At 43.4% G+C, this 23,393-nt stretch overlaps 1 protein-coding gene across 1 annotated transcript in view; it reads right to left on the bottom strand.

Annotated features, from left to right (window-relative positions):
• EIF2B3 (eukaryotic translation initiation factor 2B subunit gamma) overlaps positions 1-23,393 on the bottom strand; it is a 114,558-nt gene that overhangs the window by 67,548 nt on the left and 23,617 nt on the right. The window lies entirely within an intron of this gene.

The following is a 23,393-nucleotide window of genomic DNA, read 5'->3' as shown; positions in this document are numbered from 1 at the left end:
GCTTCACTAGTTATACCACTTCACAGGACAGCTTTCATAGCATCCCAAATAACTTTCTAAGACAGGATAGGGTAGAGTCCACCGCAAAATATATCTTAATTTCAGTGTCAATTTTATCCAAAATTATTTTCTTAACAATAAAGCAGGTGTAGCTCAACAGATTTGCCACCTAAAACACAGCTAATTATGCAACCCCGCCTACTCCAGATACTGCCACCAACCTCCCCTACCAGCATATACAACAGTCCTCTGTGCAACAACACACATACTGCCAGAAGGCAGCTCACCATCCTCCTCTTCGGCTGTGACGGCTTCTTATAAAGTGCTAGGAGGATCCTGGCAGTGAAACCTCTACACTCCTAGCATCCATCCCAACTGGTCACTTCACAAGAAGCAGTGGGGGAGAACAAACAAGCCTTCTCTTGAGCTCTCAGGAAAAGGGCCACAACAGCAGTAGAGCAGGAAGAGTTGGCAACCCCGCTTGCATCCTGGGGTAGTGGCGTACGATGGAGTAGCCAAAGAAGGTGGTGGGCAGAGGTCGCAAGGGCCCCCTGGCAGTTTGTGGTTTTCTCCAACACAATACTCGAAGCAACTGTTTCTGTAAGCCTCATGAATGGATCTCATGAATAATATAGATAGAGGTGTTTGTTTCTGGTGAGGAAGATAAGATTAAAGTTAAAGTATTACTGAACACAATGGGCTTACTTCTGAGTAAAAAAAAACTATTTTCAAACACCTCTAAGTCAGTGGTTTCCAAATTGTGGGTTGGGACCCACCAGTGGGTTGTGACATGATTTTTGGTGGGTCACGAAACTGACAAGCAGATAACTGACAAGGAAAATGTATTAAGCCCTATGGAAACCAAAACAGAGCAGTATGTGTGCATTTACTCATTAGTAGTCAACCGTGCCTCAGTCCGAAGGGCAGGCTGAGGGGAATGCAATGCCACCAGAATTGCCCCAATCCTATTAACATGAAGCTCAATAAACACTCCAGAAGGCAGAGCATTCCTCCTCCACTGTAGTAAAAGGATAAAAACAGAGGCTTGAGCAGCTGGTAAAGTGAAGCTTTTATTCAGACTCTTAAAGCGCAGTGGGTCTTGATAGAATGTTGTTTTATAAAGTGGGTCCCAGTGCTTAAAAGTTTGGGAACCACTGCTCTAAGTGTTTAGACGGGTTACAGTATTATTGTGGTGTGATGAACTAGGCATGTGCACTATTTGTATCACCAGGAACTTCTTTTGTTAGTTATGGCACTGTCAGATACACAGATGAGACAGACAATACATATACTGTACATCTATGGCAAACAACCACCAGACTCTGACACTCATGCACACTAACTTTCATACAGACATTTTACATCCAATATTGGAAATAGTCATATACTAAAAGTCTCATTCTAAGATGCTAACATTATATCAAGGCCTGACACCAAATATTTACAAATGGACAAAAACAAGGAAGGTGGGACAAAGCAGATGATGCTCATCATTGCCCCAAGGCTTCATCTGAAACAGATAAGCCAGCAAATTTATAACACCAAAAAGAATTCAGTATTTGCCAATAGGCAGCAGCAGTTATTAAGTGGTATGTTTGGTTTTCAAAGAAAAACTAAACATTTTCCAAATGGAGACATTACATGAGTCGCGATTTCCAATATCCACTGTTTAAATTGTTTACTATACAAGGAATGCCACAGAGTCAGTCTAACCAAGCTAAAGCAAGTATTTCATTTCATCAGCAGAAACTGAACCAAAAAAAAAAAAAAAAGTTATTAGTTTCCCTACTAAAGGATCATCCCTCTAATCTTTATGAAAGTGGACATATAAATCTCTGTTTTTTTTAGCCACCTTGAGCACTCCTGTGAGTGAAAGGGAAGGCTAAAGATCCCTTAACTGAATCAAATTATTATTATTAAGAATACTTATATACCGCTTTTCAACAAGAGTAGTTCACAAATAAATGTAGTATGCCTCCTGGCATCATTAGTGCAGCTATCAATAAGGCAGCATGATATGATTGGACTGAAAAGTAACCAAAAATCTCATCCAGAATGAAGTCAGGGAATGATAGCACAACAGAACTGGACAAGATTTTAAGTTTGTTAGCCCGGTTCTTCTGCACTGCAGCATGATTTTCCATTCCCAACACTAATTTAGACAGGCTCCTAATTTAGAGTCCTAATTAGGAGTCCTAACAGACTGGGCAGAGGATAACAAGGAAAGAACAGATGGATCAAGATGCAGTACATCAGAGGTATCTAGCATGGAAATTGAGTCATAACAGAGCAAGGGGCAAAAAAAGCCCAAAACAATACTGTCCATGGCTAGGCAGTCTGACCTTGGGGAAATCACTACTTTCTGCTTCAAAAGTTCTTTAGTTCAGTTTTGAAATGTGTGTTCTTTATTCCATAACTGTTCTGAGAAAGTAGACTTTCACTCTCACTAGTTAAGTTTCCTTGTGATTCTTGACTCAAACCTGAGGACAGATTCAAAATATCCCAACAGGACTTTTCTTGAAAACCACCTGCAGATTCCAAACACAATAAGAGTAACTGAGAATTTGCTGGATAGATACCTACTTTACTGGTGACAAAGGCCCTTTGAGAAAAGATTGAGGACAAAAGGAAAAGTACACTGCAGTACAATTTTTAAAAGCTTAGGTGCAGATCTCTTGTTGTCTTGTGTGCTCCCTGGGGCATTTAGTGGGCCACTGTGAGATACAGGAAGCTAGGCTAGATGGGCATATGTCCTGATCCAGCGGGGCTGTTCTTATGTGGTCTCTCGGTGGCCTACATGAGTAGGCAGAAGTAATCCAATTATTCAGATAAGCAACAGATTCTATTTAGGACTAAAAGGGTTAACACATTCCAATCAGGTGTCAAAATAATACACCTGCAGGGAATATGCAACACTGAAAAGAAGGGACAAGCCTCATGCTTATCAGTGAAATGCTACAGGCCCTCATTTTACCTTTTCATAGTCCATGCACACTGCACAGTGGCAAACTTAGGGCCTAATCCTATCTGGCGCACTGCCAGTGCTCCAGCCCCACTGCTGGTTGTGGGTGTTGTAAAAATACCATAAGGCACTTTGCTGCCAGTCGGAGACACCCAGCACTGGCAGAGAGACAAACGCCAGTTAGCACTGGGCCTCAATGCTAGAAGAACTTGTCCAAGGAGTACCTGTCCAAGGGAAGATTTTCAGGGCAGGGGGAGGGCAAGGAGGAGGTGGAACTGGGGGAGGGAGGGCCAGTGGGCGGGTGGATTGGGCCTAGGGGCACAGATGGCAGCAGGAGCTGCCACCAAATCCAATGCCCCCTTCTGAGCCGCACCACCCAACATGAGCCTCCTTGGTTCTACGCCCTCTAAATAACTGGCACAGCTCCAAGGAGACCCTTTGGCGCCAGCAGAGTTCTACCAGGGGAAGGGAACCAATGTTTCCTTACCCTGAGGAGGCTCCGGCGGCTTCTCTGGTCCTGCAGCATATAGTGGCAGCCATTTCAGCATCGCTGTACCTCTCACCACCACCAGAGCAGAGTAACAAAAGAGTTCCAAGAATGGAGATGAAAAGGCATCTGTATTTGCCTTTCACTCTGATACACTGTCTGAAGTGGGGAAAATCGTGTGTGTGGGGGGGGGGGGGAATCCCACATACCTGCAATGACAAGTCTGACCAAATTGTTAGATACACGTGGGTCCCTTCCCTCTTATTTGAACACAGAAAGGGTGCAAAACATATGTCTTCCGGGACATATGTTTCCCACTGAACAAAGGGAAGCACTACATAAAGTGTACTCCTTTATGTAAAACTTTTGGCAATCAAACCACAGAACAAGACAGAAAAGACCCCTCCTTCCCCCTCTTTTTTCCAAGAGTGCATCTGAAGCAAGGCAGGCTGTTCAAGGAGTGGGGCAAAAACAGACAATGTGTGACCAGGAAGACACACGGGTTGGGGCTAAGTGGCTCTTCCTGGCCTTCCTCTGATGTGAATTACAGAACATGAAATGTAGAAAAAGGACGACAAATGGGGGAAACCTACTTTTTCTAGCATGCCTGGTAGCACTACTAATTTGGTAACTGTTTCAGAAAGCATGCCAACTATAGGTGGGTGTGGCAACCTGGCCTTTTGAGAGGCTTGTTTTCATTTAAAGCCCTTGTTAGAGGCCCAAAATGGCAAGAAATGCAATAAAGGCATAGAAACAGGAAAACCCATCTTGAGCCACTTACTGCAACAATTATGGAAGACTCTTTGTGGCTGCCAATGCGCTCATTATCACTTCGAATTCTGCTCGACCATTTCAACTGTTATTAAAACAAAGTACAGTAAGTCCAACTTCCTTGGATGCTCCAAGCAGACCAAGCACTGCTTTGCCTGAAAGAAAGGCCTGCCCAGTATTCTCAATTCTCAGGGGTACAGCACTTTAAATGAAGATCAACAGGAACTTTATAAAATAATTAAATTTAAACTCTGCTTATTTATTAGTACATCCTTGCATGTAGCTATTATATGTTGGGTTCTAAAGCATAGGAGAACATAGTAAAAGCATGCACAAACCAACTCTACGTAGTATTTAATATCCAGTCCCATCTTTTGCATGTAAATGAAAAACATATTAGAAACAGACAAGTCTCATAAAATTAGAAGGCGTCTAGAGACCATTAAAGTTACACAACAGAGAAGAGGGTCAAAAGCAGAACAAAATGAAAACTATGACACCAGCAGCAGCCAAGTTATATCAAACAAGAGTAGTTCCTGTTCTGCTTATACCAGTGGATCACTAGGCTTGATGCCACTTGGTGCAGTGATATGACAACATCATCACAACACTGTCAAACTTCCGGGTTACCCCAGCACCTACCATTGCTCCCCCCTTGCTGTCTCCCCCCTTCCACCTTCAGCAGCTGGAGTTCAGAGTCCCAGGACCAGACTATCAAAGGTAGGGATAGCGGTCGAGCGAGGTTCCAGACTCCATCATCCACTGGCCCTTCTCCCTTCCCGCATGCCGTGCCCACCCCTTAAAAAGGCAGAGAGTGCCCAGCTTATGGCCCTGATGGAAGTCAGCAACACTTCTCTCTTGCCCTGCCCCTCTCTGGGGTTTTCCTGCCTGGGGAGAGATGGTTCAGGTTTGAGGACGCAATTCATGGCAGTAATGCACAGACCTGGGGAAGGGTGCCCAGGCTCCTGGAGAGGGTGAAGTGCAGCTCTCTTCTTGTCATGGGACTTAGGGGGCTGCTTTTTCTAGCTGGCCCCACTCAGCTCACTTTGCTTTCCCCCCTCCAGCAAACTCAGTGGGGTCATGTGCCACTACAGCCTTCCTTGCCTGAGGGCTGTGGCAGGCACTTGAGCCTGTGGCAGAGAGAGCCCAGGCTGCAGATGCAGTGAGACCCTTCAAGCTTGGGCAGACAGACCAGCGCCCCCGTGAGCCTGAACCACTGGGCCAGGAGAGCGACGCTGATGGTGTGGGCCCCTGAGAGCAATGGTGTCAGCAGAGGGAGGACACCTCCAGATTGAATTCGGAGCTGCCAGTTTTCCCCTTGCCCTGCTGCTGGGCTTCTTCAACAGCCCCCATGCAGAGAAAGACTTCCCCTTCTGAACTTCTGCTCAGGACACAGGAGCAGTTCTCTTGAAACTAGTGAGAATTCTTTAAGTGCCTCTATGCCAGGCAGCCAGTTATGGAGGCAGGCGGGTAGAGGCGGAGCTCCTTGGATCTGCACTGTGCAGACGAACCAGACAGGCGGGTAGCCAATTTCTGCTTTCCGCTCACAGCAGGCAGTGGGAGAGGAACTGTGAACACAATCAGTACGGAGCCTGGACAAGGCCTTAGCATCCTTTTATGGTCCGCATAAACATAAAGGGACTCTTTAATAAAGAGTCTTGCTGAAATATCTGCAGGTAAGTGAAATGTCACTGAATAGGGGGTTGGGGGCACAGAGAGGGGGACATGCAGCGCCCCCTTATGGTTGTTATCCAGGGCAGGGCCTCCTGCCCCACACTTGCTACACTGCTGGCTCACACTGCAGTACTGCTATTTAAATCCATGGGGAAAGGGCTTGGTTATAGTCTAGAAAGTTGTACAATTCAGTTAATAAACCAAGTCCAGGGACTCCTTGCACATATGAATGCTTCAATATGCATTTAGAACTTCACTGCACACAACAGCTCTTCCCTTCACTTTAATGGCAGGGGGGGCCACACAGGGTGGGGAGGGGCTTCATGACCCAACAAGAGACTTTGGATTGATTCTAGAATGTTGAATTATTATTTTCTTCCCAGAGAACCTGGAGTTATTTATTATAAGGAGCCTCTGGACCAATGCCCATCATACGCCTCCTACTTAGTTCACTGGTTGAATGAGGAGTTTCAGCCAAGTGTGACAAAACTATCCACACTGGAGGAACCTTTGGAGATGCAGCCTCTGCTTAAAACCGTAGAAGACATGATGCAGAAAATGAAATGCTCTTATGCTGCCACCCCACACAGCTCTGCTCAAGTTTAATGCAGCTGCAAGTCAAATTTCAGCTAAAAATCCCATATGCATTCCACTAGGAGCACAGAGCAGGAAACACCTCCCCCTTTCAGGATTGCGCACCACAAAAATAACAAGTTTTTTGTTTATATCTGAGCTTTAAGAGAGCAGTTCCAGAAACTGCAAGTTCCTACATGGTAGTATTGATTTAATTAGCCTGCATAGCACATTTTGTTTGTATTAAAAGACCTCCAACACATTTATTCAAATGGAGCAATAAACGTTAACTGCTTGCTCAACTACTTTAAGATGACCAAGCGTGGGGAAGATACTTCAAGCTCATTTCAAACCCTCCTTACAAGCAAATGCTACATGTTTCAAATGCGTTCAAACTACATTTAATTAAAAAAATTACCCAGTTAGTCAATCAGGTCATACAATCTTGCAAACCCTGCCAACAATCAAATACAAATTAAAGTCATGAAAGAATTTCTGGAAGTACAAACCCTGCAGCACTGTAACTACTCCTGGCAACCAGGACAACCATCCGTGGTGTTAAAACAAATCTAGTAACAACAGGATTAAAGAGAATATTGCCCTGTGGAGCTCAAAAAAGCATGGCTCCTCAGAAACGGAGGCCGAACCCAATATTAAACTTATTAAACAACAAATAAAAATACTAGACAACATTTAGGCCTCTTACTTACCGCTGAAATGTTCCATTTCCTTATTTTGTGTTATCCAATACTAGTGAACTCAGTTAACCTTAAGTACCTACAAGACTCACTGATAAAAATTAGAAGCCCATAAAAGATGGAAGTTCAACTTAAAAAGCAACAGGTGGCCTAAACTTAATTAACAGGCAATATCTTTTGAGAATGTCCGCATGAGACAGGCTCTCACTACGGCACTGGATGTAGTTTTGCCTCTTGTTTGCACAAAGTGCTGTCTACATGCATTGCCACCTCTCATGTTTGTAGGAGGAGGCAGAGTTCCTTGTGGAGGTATAGTATAAACAATTGCTGCATTATGGGGATAATAATTCTCTTACACCAATGTTTCTCCCCTGCTGTACCACTTCTCATGGACCACCTATTGGAAGTACCACATCATCGTCAGTTACTTCTGGGTTCAGAGGCTAGATGTAATGTGACAAACATCAGTAAGAGGTTCAGGATGGACAGGAGGGCTTTTCCAAGCACAAAAACACACTTCGTAGTTCTGCCCGCCAAGCCTCCTGCCACTGTTTGTCATGTTGTGTTACTGGTCTCACTGCCAGGTGGCAAGGATCCATGTAACACAAGACACTCCCTCAAGTACCACTAGTTGAGAAACACTGACTGACATGGTTCTTTTAAAGGTCATATCATACGGAAGGCCATAACATACAGAAGCATTCTGCACACCCGGAAAGCACTCTACAAATGTTATAATGGTCATTTTGCTTGTACGTATCTTAGGATACCTGGCTCCTTCCAATGGCCCATCTGTCTTCATACCTGGGACAAAAATGATTTCCAACATTGTTAACATATTTGCATTAAATACAATTAGAGAAACTCAAATCCCCCCCCCCCAACTTCATGGAGATCACTCTGACAAAGAATGAAAACCCATATGATAATCTAACGAATGGCTTCCAAGTATGCCACAGAGCTGGGAATGGAAGAACTATTACTGATGAGTTTGCTGGTGTTGTAACAAGCAAATCCTTTTACAGAGGGCTGTGCTACTAACAAAATCACATGCCATGTAGGAGAGAAGTGGTGCAAGAGTACAAGAACACCAGGATGCAAACCCACCTTTACTTAAAGCACCAAGATTATCCAGTTTTGCCTTGTTGGTTAACCCAATTAAGACTTTCCAAGAAGATGATATACAGCAGGGGTCTCCAAATCCGGCCCCTGGCCCTCTATCCGGCCTGCAGCCAGGCTATTGTCCCCTGAAAGCCTCTGGCCCACTCAACGGAACACGACCAGAGCTGTGCTCTGGTTGTGTCTGGCGGGTGTTCTGAAGGCCAGAGAGGTTGAATGAATGAGCCCATTCATTAATTTATTCACTCATCTAAGTTCCACCACTAATTTATTTATTTAAATTTTATATTTAAATTTTTTTCTGGCCCTCAACACCATGCCAGATATTTGATGTGGCCCTCTGGCCAAAAGGTTTGGAGACCCCTGACGTACAGTATGAAAAAGTGGTCTAGCGGCTAAATGGTGTTGTAGAAAAATATACCAGGTATTTAGGGTCTCCTTTACTATCTGTTTCTCTAAAATAAAGAGTGGAGCAGTCATATATCAAGTACTACCAGTTGTTAAGCAGTATTGTTGGCTTTTCTCTCTGCATCTTTGAAGTTTTTATTGTGAACATTTGGAGCATGCAAAAGTAATTCAAGAGGAGATTGCACACACTGTCCTAATTATATTAACGCTAGCATGGAACATAATTACGGATAATAAACCAGTCAATAATATATGTGGATGTATTGGAGGCTCTTACAAGCTAGAACTAAGTCTGGAGATCCAGATTTTTAAACAGGAGCTTTATTTAACTTCATTGTTCACAGCAAAACTGGAAGTGATGTCGCAATTGCTTCCTGAGATTTTTTTTTTTTAAGGCAACATATGATCCTGAAGCAGGGGCAGCAAAATACTAAACATTTGCACAGCACTTTCTAAGTGTGAAAGCATGTGGATTATCTTGATGTTACAACAGCCCTGCATGATCAATATTATCCCCATATTGCAGCTGTGGAGCAAGGGCTGGGAATGGGTGGGTGGCTTGCCTAAGAGGTCACCAAGTGAATTCATGACAGAGACAAGATTCAAACCAGAAATCTCCCAATCTGCAGTTCAGCCTTTAGCTAATATACTGCACCAGTTTGCAGCGATGTACCTAGTGCCACTAGCACCTGATAGTGCAAACTGCTCTCACTGTCCTGCCCTTAGCTGCTCAAAGCCATGGGTAGACCTGGCCTCCCCTAGTCAATCTCACGGCAGAGGCCAGGTCTACCTAGCATTGAGAGCAGCAGGTAGACTTGCCCTTCATGTCATGACCCCTGTGTGGAGTTCACGTCTGCCAAGCATTTGAAGAGACAGGTAGACCTGGCTGAAATCCCCACTCTTGGGGAGACAAGGTCTACCTAGCACTCAATAAGCCTGCACCCTTATAGCCTTACCCCTGGGACTGAAGGATGCCAACAGCCTTATAGCCTGCACCCAGAGCAGACTGCCATCCCGCCCTTGTTGTGCCACTGTCGGTTAGTACTCTATGGTATTATCTCTCAGCACCATAACAATCTCTAAAGTGACTCGGGACTGAAGATACCATTAAGGGAGGAAATGGGCATACAAACTACATAAGCAACAAAGAGCAAGATCCTACAAGTCAGAAAAGTTGACTCTCATACTTCTCAGTTTCATTACTTATGCAGGCTTTCAAGTTTCCCACAAGACAGAAGAGACAGAGTGCTGAAGAGATAACAGTCAACCATAAAAATATATCTTCAGGACCAAGGGCAAGACTAGAAAGTATTGCAGCTGATCGTAGCAGCTAATTAGCAGACTGGGAACCTAGTTCCATCACTTGCATTGGTGTAGGTAGTATGTACTCAGTCCTTTTTATACTTACAAAGTACATTTGTGAGCCACGATTCCCGTCGTCAAACGGGGCTTAACTCAATCTGGTCCATCTGCAGGAAAGGGATGCTCTGCTCCCCTCCCCTCCAGAGGGTTGTCTAAGCTCCTAAGAGGCAGCGCACATCTAATCGCTGCCTCTGCGGAGCTCAGACTAAGGGAAATTGTCTCTCGCGCGCGACTTCATTTCACAGAGGAAACCGGAAATAACAAGAGAGACATGATTTCCTTCGGTCTGAGCCTTGCAGAGGCAGCATGCAGACATGTACTGCCTCTGGGAGGATCAGACAACCCTCCTCAGGGGAGCAGAGCTCCCCTCGCTATCAGAGGGTTGGGGTGTGTGTCCCCGATGACCACGTGACCACATGCAGTCATCGGTTATGCGATCACGGCATAAGCCAGAAGGTCGCAAAGTGGCACACACCTGTACTATTGACCAGGGATGGAAACTCGAGACAGGTGACTCAAGTCTGAGTTGCAAAAATGTGTTTTTCACTGACTTGTGCAGACTTGAGTTGATGATTCGGGCACTGACTCAAGTCTGAGACCACTGACTTGGCACTTGGTCCCCACGCATGACTCGAGTCTGTTTGTGTCTAAGTGTACTTGCTTACACTTGGTCTAGAGAGTTGAGTCTCCATTTGCCTGAAGATAACATCCGAAGGTCGCCAGTTCGAGGCCACCGGCACCATGCGACCTTGAAGCAGCTGACAAGCTGAGCCGAGCTATTCCATCTGCTCTGAGCGTGAGAGGATGGAGGCCAGATCAGAAAGAAACATCTGAATGTTGTGGTTTCTTGAAAGATAGAACCTTTTTTGAAATTGTAAAAATCCCTACGGGGATTTAATTTGCCTGCCTATGTAAACCGCCTTGAATAAAGTCCAAGGAGAAATCTGAGGACCAAGAAAGGTGGTATAGAAATACCTGTATTATTATTATTATTATTATTATTATTATTACTCTTTTTGTGGCGTGAAAGACCTCATGGGGCTATAGTTCAGAGAGGACGAGAGGAGGCGGCGGCCAAGGGGTTCTTACCTTAGAATTGACTGGAGAACCCAGGGAGGAGGCAGGAAAGCGGGGAGGGGAGACAGTTCGTAGCTATCATGCTTTCCAATCGCACAGCTCCTTTTGGCTCTGTTATTACTTGGAAGGAGGACGTCTCATTGAGCAGCTTGGGCAAACGGGACTACTTCTGAGTAGAGTTGCAAAGGATTGGGACATACTGGTAAGCCTTGGAGCTGCTGCACATGACTCTCCCTTTAAAAAAGAGAGTGGGTTCAGAAGCAGCAAGAGGGAGGAAAGACTGTGACTAGAGTCACCAAAATGCTCTGGGCAACTTGGAAAGTCTGCCCATTAGGACTTGTTTTCAACTTGAGCCACAAGGGGGTGGAGACCAGGGGGTGGAGACCTTGACTCAAGCTGCACTTGACTCACCCATCCCTGCTATAGACAAAGAAAAAAGTCCTTAATCACCTAAAAGATGGGAGTAAAGTTTTCTGTCAAGAAAGATAAAATGCACACTGCCACACTAAGCCAAAAAACCCACCAAACTATCCTCTGGCAGTGTCAGCTAGATGGAATTTGTTTGGGTCACTTCAGACATTATGCAAAAGAACTGAAGAGAGGATACTCCTTCCATGCTTTCAAGTAAACAGCAAAAGCAAAAGCTTTCTATGTCCCCCAGTAATGCACATCTGGCTCATGGCGGGGGGGGGGGGAGAGAAATAAAACCAGGAGGTAGCACAGAAAGAGGATGTGAAAGTCATTTGTACACCTAGATCAATATGATCTCTGAAGCAACTCTTTAAGGAGAAAATCAGAATTGGGTCTGTAACTGAATGTAGATTTTTTTAAAAATGAAAAGTTCTTTCTGCTGAAACATGGCTTTATTCAGACACCTTGTAGAAAAAAATACACAGATGCATCCTAGTATTTCAGAGTATGTTGCAAAAAGAGAGGGCCTTTCATCTGAGGATTATTAGGGTACACCATCTTGATTTCTGTCTCACTGGGTCATAAACACACTTTCAGGTGTGTGATGATTGAAGATGGGGCTCTGACACAGGAAACAAGATTACAAGGGAACAATCTCCTTTGAGGGTTTCTGCCAGCTTTCCCACTCCAGACACTCAGTAGTTGCACATAACTTGATTTCTTTCAGTGAATGATGCAGATGGTAAGCTAAAGCTAATGAATTGCATTTGGAATTTGGAACTGCTGAGTCCGTTTCTAAAAATCCTTGAGAATTCCTCAGGAAAGTATAAGATGGGCTTTGAAGTCTTTGGGCTTGATAGTTTTTCTTAACTTCTCTGATTTCCCAGTCTTTAAGAGAGACCGGCATTGGATCTTCAAGAACTTTCTTTCAAATTTTGATTAGAAATTGGAACGTGCATTTTAAAAAAATCAAAGCTACAATCATGGGGTTCTGAACCACAGATATTCAGTTCTCCAAAATTATCCAGCATTTGATCAAGGCTAGAAATTGTCAGCTCACAGAGCATCCACAGTTGTTTAGCTCCAAGAAATTCAACAGGAGTATACAACAGCAAGCAATCAGAATTTGCTTCTATTCTGTAAAGCACCTAGCATTGGCTTGTAGATCAATTACACAAAAATAGACCATGTTCAGTTCAATTATTGCCTACAATGCACAGACAAACTATACTTCTAGCAAAAAAAAAAAAAGTATTTTTAAACTGAGTGAATTTTCAAAAACTAGGGAGTAGCTGAATTTCTGATTGAAATCAACAATGGCAGCATGAACAATCTCTTTCATGAAGAGGTGTAAATTAAGGGAATTTCTCTTAGCTCTTGTTTTTAGTTCATACTGAATTCTAATGACTCGTGGCTTCCCAAGTTATTGTTCTCCACTACCTCTTCTCAAAAACATGAGCCATGCAATTGTGAAACTATCCCCAACTTGAGAAAGGTTTCAAATCTCATAATATATACTAGTGTATTTTAATAACTATTGTTTTCTAGAATTGATTATTAAGAAATAGATTTATGGAGTAGGGAGTGAAGAAGGGAAAGGTGGGATAGCTTTTTGGCAAATGCTTCCACTGCTAGGAGCTCCCTCTGAGAACAGAAGGAACACTTTGCTTGCAGACGGGGCCAAGCACTAGTGCAACACTAGCTGGGGTGCAACCCAGGCAGACAACTTGAAGCATACTGTGTGCAGGAGCATAGAAGAAAATTATTTTCAAAAGAACAAGGCCCATGGATCATTCCTGATTCATGAACAGGTTGCAGGGTTTTGCCAAACACAGAAATCTAAATTCTAGAAGTGGGCATCTTGAGAGAGAAAAATTGAAACACAGCAATAAAAAAAATAATTTTGACACAACTGCAATGCCAGTGATCTGGCCATTACGATAAGAATGGAGCTGAATGTGGAAAGAATCCATTATTCTTTCAATAGTGTCTGGTGCTGCTAAATTCACATACTTTCCTTCCTGAAAAGCTTTTTTTAAAAAAGTACAATAGTTGCTTGCCCTGGGAAAGAAGCATTCACTGAAATGCTAACACAGCGACCAAGTGCAAAGCACTACGCTACCTGAGGAACAATATTTTTCAAGTACTCTTAAAAGCAAAGGGAGTCTGAAGAGCCCAGTTCTCAAGGGGGGGGGCAGGGGGTGAACCATTCTATCTAGTGGCTGCATTTGGGTGCAATTCTCCAACCACTGCCTTCCACCATTCTATTGCAAGAACTGAAAATGGGGCCTCTCTGAAAATAATCAGGCTTGCTGAAAGGCCTTTCCTGCACAAATAGTTTTAATAATAGCACAAACAGATATTGACCTTTTTTCCATGCTGAAATTTATAGTATCACTGGCCTGGATTTTGTTATTACTATTCTACCTGGCCAAGACACAAAGTTTCAAGTGGGGAGGCTCCAAAATTTGCAACAATGTTCTGTTTATTTGGCCACAGCAAAAAGCAGCATGGTATTCTGACGCTTTAGAAATTTATTAACACCTACATTACAGGGATGATACAGGGCATTGGATGATCTCTGTGCTACTACTATATTATTTTTTTAGCACATTAACAGTTTTATTATCTTTCTCTTGGGCATACTGGATTATTGGAACAAACTGTTCAATGCATTCAATTACTGGAGAAAAATAAACTTTTGCATTGTCCCTGCCAAGTAGATGGGCACAAAAATTTCTGAACATTGGAAAAATTCTGCTGAACAATCTCAGTTGACAAATAAATAGGCCAGAGAGACAGAGAGAAAACATTGGTACAAACATAGTGCCTTAGATGACCTCAGAAGTCCTGTACAGTAGCTGCAGACCATGTTTCCCGCTAATATTCAAATTTCCTTTTTCAACTTGCAGATGCTAAGCTGTGCCACTCTGAACATGTGGGCCATGCACTATTCCCTCAGCAGCCAGTGCAGTAAGTGTAGCAAATCAGCATTATGTAACTCCAGTTAGTTCAATCAATACCAAATGTAGCTAATTCTGAAAGCAATGAGATCACTTTTGCATATTCTTTCAAACTGCAATGCATGTGTGAACTGAGTGGAGAGCTCTTTAAGGCCGAGGTTTCTCGGAGGGAGACAAATCAATAGAAGTTTGCAAAAAAAATCCCATAGGTATTCCCCTGTAGCCCGCTGAAAAATGTTGTTTTAAGGGCATGCTGTTAAAGATTCATGGGATAGTATAAGGAATTAAAGAGCATGGGCTGAGTTTGGTCCAATGGGTCTCAGTCTCTGATGGATTGAGGACACTGTGATTAAGTTTTAGGAAGGAACAGTCACATGTCTCATGCTACTCTTGCTGTTCTTTATTTTTTCTGTTTTGCTTCCTTACATTTCTGACCAAGGGCAAGGGTGTTAACTAACTCTGCATTCCAGTCTGCTTTGCGTCATGGAGTTCCACAGCCCACTGATGAGTAACATATGTCTAACATGTGGCAAAGAAGAATCAGATCATGTTCAAAAAAGCATGGCTAACTCTCCTGACCTCTGACTTGCCCTTCTATGCCATCCCAACAGCACAGTAAATGATTTTATGTGGCTAGATGATTTAGGAATGGTCCACTAAGAGAAATACGGCACAATTTTGGCAGAATACCACTCTATAGCACCTGAACACATACACGTCACATACCACAGATCCTTTTAAATGGTATCCCAGGAACAGCTAAGAAAAGGACACGACTTTCATGCCAGCTTGAGTCCTGGCATCTTACAGTTTAAAAGTTTGACTTTTTTTAGAAGTTTCAGGAAGATGTGAAATAATTTAAAGATGCTCCAGAGCATACACAGACTGCATTTATGATTGAGTAACCACCAATTAGATCCAATTAGATTTCACACAATGGAAATTACGAACAAATACTTCCATAATGGACTATGTATTTTCAGATAGGTTTGAAGGCAAGGACTGCACAGTCCAAACACTAAGGACTGCATAATGAAGCATGTCAGGGCCAAAGGCTTGACAAATTGCTAGCCTGAGACTAAAGAGTTAATGAGGGAAGAGAAAGCAACTAAGATTGCAAGAGCAGCAGTCCTCTCATTTCTGTGATGGTGAGGGTCCAGTCTTCTGGCAGATCTGAAGCCCACTGCAAGGGATGCCAACCCATGCTCTAAACCACCATCCTGAAGGCAGTAAGTGGAGCACCGTCCCTGAGTTATCATCCTCCAGCCAATTCCCTGCCTGACCATTACCTGCCTAGTTAAGAAGAATACAAGATAAGGCAGAAAAGGAATAAAGGTTGGCTTGCTTCAAAAACTTCATGGCCACTGTACAACAAACGCAGGTTCTCTGTGCTGAGCCAGCTCTGTCTCTTTCCAGCATAGTCTCAAGCTCCACTTGCACCTGTAGGCATGTGCACAATACAAGATTTAAACTGCTTTTCAAAAACGTTGTAGAAGATGCTTTAAAATATTCCTATTTCCCAGGAAACTGACGTGAAATTGTGGCTGTCCTGGGCAAATCTGGACAGGAACAAAGGCAGGCAAAAAAATTCCTATACAGTCAGCAGTCAACTTGACACAGAGAAGAGTTTCTTCCTCGCACCACTTATGGCAATCAGCAAGGTTCTGCTTATGAAAACACACACACACACACAATTTCCCCAAGAGAAAATTCTCTTAGATATTTAACATGTCTCTCTCACGAGATGTCCTTTTTCCAATCATGGTGATTTATGATGCCTTAGAGGAAACCATAAAAAGCTCAACATTGACATAAAACCCCAAATTAACCTGAAATATGTATAGTACTTTATATGTTCTACACTCACTTATGGAATTATATTTTAAAGCGGAATAAGCTTTTGGGGAAGACTCATGGCCACTACAATCTAGAAGTTGCAAATGTGTTCATATAGAATCTACTCTCTTTTTTTTTAAAGTCTACTTTAAGTAATAAAAATTGCATTTTCTTAAAATTTAAGAGAAGCTTGAAAGAATACACACAACTTTCTGACTACTTTTTATAGCTCAGCTATGCACCCAATTATGCTTCCCAGCCCCACAGGACAGATTTCAAGAGGGCTAATTTTTATCTGCACCTTTAAGAAAGACTCAGGATGAATATGGGGAGGGGGGGAGAAAAACCCTTTTCATATATAAAAGAAAGATCTTTCAAACCAAGACTGCACTGTCACTTCAAAGCCATTCTTGCGATTATCCCGTACATTTATATAGGAGATATTCCTTTCTGTATGAGGTAATGAGTAGTCCGGATTGTCACTGTGATTTATTAGAATATCCACTGCACCTGCATTTGCACAGATGGAACACCCACGAAGACAGATGGTTTATTAGGGACGGCTCATCCTCAAGCAACCCACAGCATTTTAAAAGGAAATGCTCCAAATTTAGACCTGCTCCAACAGGTGTCTTTTACTGCCTTTCTTTGTGCAACCATGAATGTTTAAAGGTGAGGCAAACAATTCCCTGTCTGCCGTCATCACTCTGGGAAAACAAATATAATTGTCCATCACATATGCAGGGGGGTGGGGTGGGGTGGGCTGAAGGAAGGAGACCAATGGAATTCTCATTATTTTTCCAACCCTCTGACATGCCAAACACTTAGGGGGATGGGGCTTGGTGAAGTAAGGCTTTAAAGTCCACATCAAGAACCCAGATCCAAACTATCCAACTACCATCCATCCCCTGAGCCTGAATCTAGGCTACCTTAAAATGCCACTCTCCTTAGCACAGGTTATATGCTTAGCCGTATAACTCTTTACCCAACTACTATAGCCTTTATCTAAACCAGTGATTTTCAACCTTTTTCCACTCATGGCACACTGACAAGGCATTAAAATGGTCAAGGCACACCATCAAGTTTTTGACAACTGACAAGGCACACCATGCTGCCAGTGGGGGGCTCACAACCCCCATTGGCCCTACTAATAAATGACCTTCCCCCAAATTCCTGTGGCACACCTGTGGACCACTCACGGCGCACCAATGTGCCATGGCACAGTGGTTGAAAATGGGTGATCTAAACAGTGGCCTCTCTTATCGGAGTGAACTGGTAAACGCCTAAAACTGGGCAAGAAACCTTGAAAACAAACATGGCTGGTGTTCATGATTTCTTAAGGTTCTACGTCTGAATTGGCATTACCTCCAAATGGCCCATGGGGATGCTTACCACCTGCTACTGTAATTGCTTACCGCTGCCTGATAAACCAAGCCAGGGCTCAGTAGGGAGGCTTACCAGGAAGGCAAGGGGGAAACAAGCAGCAGTAGTGGACCTAAGTCCTTTGCCCCGTCACCTAACTACAGAAGCGGCAGAAAGGAGAAATGTCAACTGTCCATTGCCTGGTTAGCTTTCCTGGTTGAGTATCATCAAAAGCGCCCTACCAGTAAAGCAAGCTGAGCACTGGACAACAGAAGGCAAGAATCTTCCTTGATGCTATTGCTGCTACTGTAGGTGGGGGGGCAGGGGACAACAGCATGAAGGAGTATCCATCTGCTGCCCAGCTCCCAAGCGCCACAGGGGCTGCGTGTAACCAGAAGGCACACTTGATTTTGCATACATGGGAGAGCACACCACTAGGGGGCCCTCAGAGTTTTTGCCCCAGGGCCCTCCAAAATTTGAAGCCGCCATTAATCAGTTGGGTTTGCCACTAACCTCCTCAGCAAAACAAAGCAAATGTTCAACAGATGTGAAAAGAAAGGGAGTAGTAAAAGGGTTAAACTGATTTGAGGCTGTCCTTGGTCAGTCTGAAGCACTTTTTCCATGGCCAGTGAAAGTTCAGAATATTTTAGAATATACTGTATTTTATCTGTGTTAAAAATCAGTTTATGCCAGTTTCAGAAACTAAAGAATATAAGTTTAGATTTAGACATTCCAAATTCCTCAGATACTTGTTGGCATCCTTCAGTCTCGGAAGACTATGGTATCGTGCTCTGAATAGTGTTCTGGAACAGAGTGTCCTCTCCAGTGCACGAAGCCTGGGTAAAGTAGATATGGAGGATAGACTGTTACCCATGCAGCAAATCCCCCCTCTCCACGTGGCTGAAATGGTCCAACGGAAAGGCAGAAGCCAATACGGTTGGTTCCAGCGGCATCGCAGGAGTTGCCAGAACGTGACTGTGTTCAGCCATGAACTGCCTCCCCCGGAGTCCCTACTCCGGCTCCGGATTTTGCCTCAAGGTTGACTCCTGAAGCCTTTTCCATAACTGGATGTAGCCACAAGGCAGTGGAGGTTTGGGATCAGAGTTTTCCTTCTCTCAGATGAGCACCTCTCCCTCCACCTCCGCTCATCCTCAAATACCCCTATTTTAAATATTAATATTGTTGTTGAGTGTAAAGGATACTTTCCCAAGATAGTATTGATATCCAGGTTAGTACTGCAAATATTTGCAATTTTCAAAATTTTTTGCTTCATCTAGAAAAAAACAAGATTCATCACCTTCTTTCCACTCAAACTTCCAGAAATGTAAGCTTTGTTCTGCATGATCAGTATGGCTAAATGTCCTTGATTTATCATTATCATTCAATTCACCACTGGGAAGTGTGGTGTTTTCCATCTAGGTTCCATAGTCTCTATGTGTAATCTCTTCACTGTCTTCTCGTTGTCTCTCAGTTCTCTAGGAACTGGGAATCTCATTCCCCTGTACAAACCTACTGCACACAGGTAATTTATACCGCTCCTATATCCTGTCTGCTGGAATGGGGGAGAATGGTGAGACAGGGCCTTTTCAGTGTCAACACCATGATTACAAAACTTGCTCCCCAAGGAGGCTTACCAAGCTTCTCCTCTGTTACCTTTTAGATGTCCGGTAAGGTGGTTTAATTTCAGAGGCTGTTTGGGATCAACTGAGTTATGACAATGGTTCCCAAACTGTTGGTCCCAACCTGATTTTTTGGTGGGCCAAAAGGTGAAGGAAAAATCAGATAACTAATTGCCTCAAGCCCTGAGGCTATTCAAAAATCAGATATTATAGCTGCTAATATCCTGCAAAGAGCTCAACTCCTGCTATTTGTAAGCATGTGTAAATACAGGGAGATAAAATGTTTGAGGGTCTTTTTCAGGTGATTATTACTCATAAATAAATAAATTTTATTTCTTTCTAGATCTTTTTTAAAAGTCTGGTAAACCTAGGTGGGTCCAGATAGAGCAGGGGTGTCAAACTCGTTTCATACAGAGGGCCGAATAACATTCATGATGCCTACTGAGGGTAGGGAGAGGTGTTGTTAGGCAGGAAGTGATGTCATTAAACAGGTCATAACCGAAAATAAGCACTTTTTCTTACCAAGGAACTCATTAGCTGCAAATAACAGAAGAGAAAATACGCAAATCTTGATCATATTTCAAGACATGGGAGAGCCCCATTTTCATGTGGGCTGCCCTTTCAGCAGTAACTCCTTAGCACTACTCAGCAGCTGAGAGCCTGAGGCCAGATATAAAGCTTCTGTGGGTCGCATCCAGTTCCCGGACCTATGACACCCCTGAGGTAGAGTGTCATTTTAAAAAGTGGGTCCCGATGCTAAAACGTTAGGGAAGCACCAATTTATGAAATTGTATTAATGGCAGCACTTCTGCTGGGCTCTTTGTTTTTACTGTCAATTGGTTTCAATTATTTTTAATGACATGATTATGTTTTTATCACGTTATGGAGCCATTAGGGTCAAAAAGCAAGGCAAAAATATTATAAATAAATAAAGACTCTGCATGGTTAACACAGTAGTTTACAAAGTTCCAGCAAGGCTTCAGGTAAGCAGTAAAATTCCCTCTCTTTGAAAACCCAGTTTGGAGAACCTTTTGATGGGTTTATGAAAAAGCGAGTAAATAACTTCCCTAAAAAAAGTAAAACTTTGAACAGAATCTGCTGGGGTATAATTAGAATCGCAGAATTTTCATTGCTGATGATTACACACACACTGGAAAGATCCAGTTTGTTTCTTAGAGCCTGAACCAAGGCTACAGGTTGGTTGTGTTATCATACCATTATTTTTAAATGACAGCCATTTGCTGTAAAAGTCAAGTGGATCCCATACCCCAGAGATAAGTCAGACCAAAAAAAAAGTAAACTAAAGAAACAGCACAACAAACTGATTGGCAAGATAGGAAGCAATTTTTGGCAAACAGGATAGGAAACAACAACTATTTCCATAACACATTATGATGATTAGGAGAAAAGTGTTCTGATCATTTGAACTCTTAAAGTCATGAGTACAAAGACAACCTAATAATGCCACCATGATGAATAAGAAAGGAAACAGCATTTGTTTAGTTAACTCACTAGCATGTCAGAATGAACCCTGGAGGTTTTTTTTTTTTAACAGCTGCAAAACATGGAAATTGACTCGCACAACTGAGGGTCAGCACATGTCCTTGGTTCAGCAACATTCTATAATAATTGCAGGATGCGGGGACAAAGGAGCTAATAAGCAGCCCATCCTGTGGCATTCCATGTACATATGCTTTTATGCAAATGCCCAAAGTCTCCGAGCAAAGATGGGAGAACTGGAAAGGGATGGTAAAAAGAGTCCAATCTCTCCAGAGTGCATGGAGGCTGCTTAAAACAACAGTAATAGAGGCCTAGCAGAGGTGTATACCACAAAGAAAGAACGGTTCCACTAAATCCAGGAGGGTGACTGCATGGCTAACCAGCCAAGTCAGAGAGGCTGTAAAGGGCAAGGAAGCTTCCTTCCGTAAATGGAAGTCTTGCCCTAATGAAGAGAATAAAAAGGAACATAAACTGTGGCAAAAGAAATGTAAGAAGGTGATACGGGAGGCCAAGTGAGACTATGAGGAACGCATGGCCAGCAACATTAAGGGGAATAATAAAAGCTTCTTCAAATATGTTGGAGGCAGGAAACCCGCCAGCGAAGCAGTTGGCCCTCTGGATGGTGAGGGAGGGAAAGGGGAGATAAAAGGAGACTTAGAGATGGCAGAGAAATTGAATGAGCTCTTTGCATCTGTTTTCACGGCAGAAGACCTCAGGCAAATACCGCTGCCTTGGGCAAATACGGCCCCTCCTGACCAAGGAATTAAGTCAGATTGAGGTTGAAAGAGAAGATTTCAGACCTCATTGATAAATTAAAGATCAAAAAGTCACCGGGCCCAGATGGCATCCACCCAAGAGTTATTAAGGAATTAAAGAATGAAGTTGCTGATCTCTTGACTAAAATATGCAGCTTGTCCCACAAAATGCCACAGCACAAAATGCCAAAATGTTGGCACAAAATGCCAAAATGTCCACAGTGCCAGAGGATTGGAGGATAGCAAATGTCATACCAATCTTTAATAAGGGAAAGAGGGGGGACCCGGAAAACTATAGGCCAGTCAGCCTAACATCTATACTGGGTAAGATGGTGGAATGCCTCATCAAAGATAGAATCTCAAAACACACAGACAAACAGGCCTTGCTGAGGGACAATCAGCATGGCTTCTGTTAAGGGTAAGTCTTGCCTCACAAACCTTTTAGAATTCTTTGAAAAGGTCAACAGGCATGTGGATGCAGGAGAACCTGCGGACATTATATAACTGGACTTTCAGAAGGCGTTTGACAAGGTTCCTCACCAAAGGCTACTGAAAAAAGACAGTCAGGGAATTAGAGGACAGGTCCTCTCCTGGATTGAGACCTGCTTGAAGACCAGGAAACAGAGAGTGGGTGTCAATGGGCAATTTTCACAATGGAGAGAGGTGAAAAGCGGTGTGCCCCAAGGATCTGTCCTGGGACTGGTGCTTTTCAACCTCTTCATAAATGACCTGGAGACAGGGGTGAGCAGTGAGGTGGCTAAGTTTGCAGACACCAAACTTTTCCGAGTGGTGAAGACCAGAAGTGATTGTGAGGAGCTCCAAAGGGAACTCTCCAAACTGGCAGAATGGACAGCAAAATGGCAGGTACGTTTCAATGTCAGTAAGTGTAAAGTCATGCACATTGGGGCAAAAAAATCAACACATATAGGCTAATGGGTTCTGAGCTGTCTGTGACAGATCAGGAGAGAGATCTTGGGGGGGGGGGTGGACAGGTTGATGAAAGTGTTGACCCAATGTGTAGAGGCAGTAAAGAAGGCCAATTCTATGCTTGGATCATTAGAAAAGGTATTGAGAACAAAACGGCTAATATTATAATGCCGTTGTACAAATCGATGGTAAGGCCACACCTGGAGTATTGTGTCCAGTTCTGGTCGCCGCATCTCAAAAAGGACATAGTGGAAATGGAAAAGGTGCAAAAGAGAGCAACCAAGATGATTACTGGGCTGGGGCACCTTCCTTATGAGGAAAGGCTACGGCGATTGGGCCTCTTCAGCCTAGAAAAGAGACGCCTGAGGGGGGACATGATTGAGACATACAAAATTTTGCATGGGAAGGATAAAGTGGATAGAGAGATTCTCTTTACACTCTCACATAACAACAGAACCAGGGGACATCCACTAAAATTGAGTGTTGGGAGGGTTAGGACAGACAAAAGAAAATATTTCTTTACTCAGGTGTGTTGAACTCCTTGCCGCAGGATGTGGTGACGGCATCTGGCCTGGACACCTTTAAAAGGGGATTGAACAAGTTTCTGGAGGAAAAATCCATTACGGGGTACAAGCCATGATGTGTATGCGTAACCTCCTGATTTTAGAAATGGGCTATGTCAGAATGCCAATGCAAGGGAGGGCACCAGGATGCCGGTGTGCATCCCTGGGGCATTTGGTGGGCCGCTGTGAGATACAGAAAGCTGGACTAGATGGGCCTATGGCCTGATTCAGAGGGGCTGTTCTTATATTCTTAATTATATTATTTTAAAAACAAAAATGTTGCAGAGTAGCTTTTAAACTTGCTCCTGGGGGAAAGCCAACAGGAG

Source organism: Tiliqua scincoides, chromosome 4 (assembly GCF_035046505.1).
Source record: "Tiliqua scincoides isolate rTilSci1 chromosome 4, rTilSci1.hap2, whole genome shotgun sequence".
NCBI lineage: Eukaryota > Metazoa > Chordata > Lepidosauria > Squamata > Scincidae > Tiliqua > Tiliqua scincoides.
Note: the sequence above shows the minus strand (reverse complement) of the source record. Positions and strands in the feature narration are given on the sequence as shown.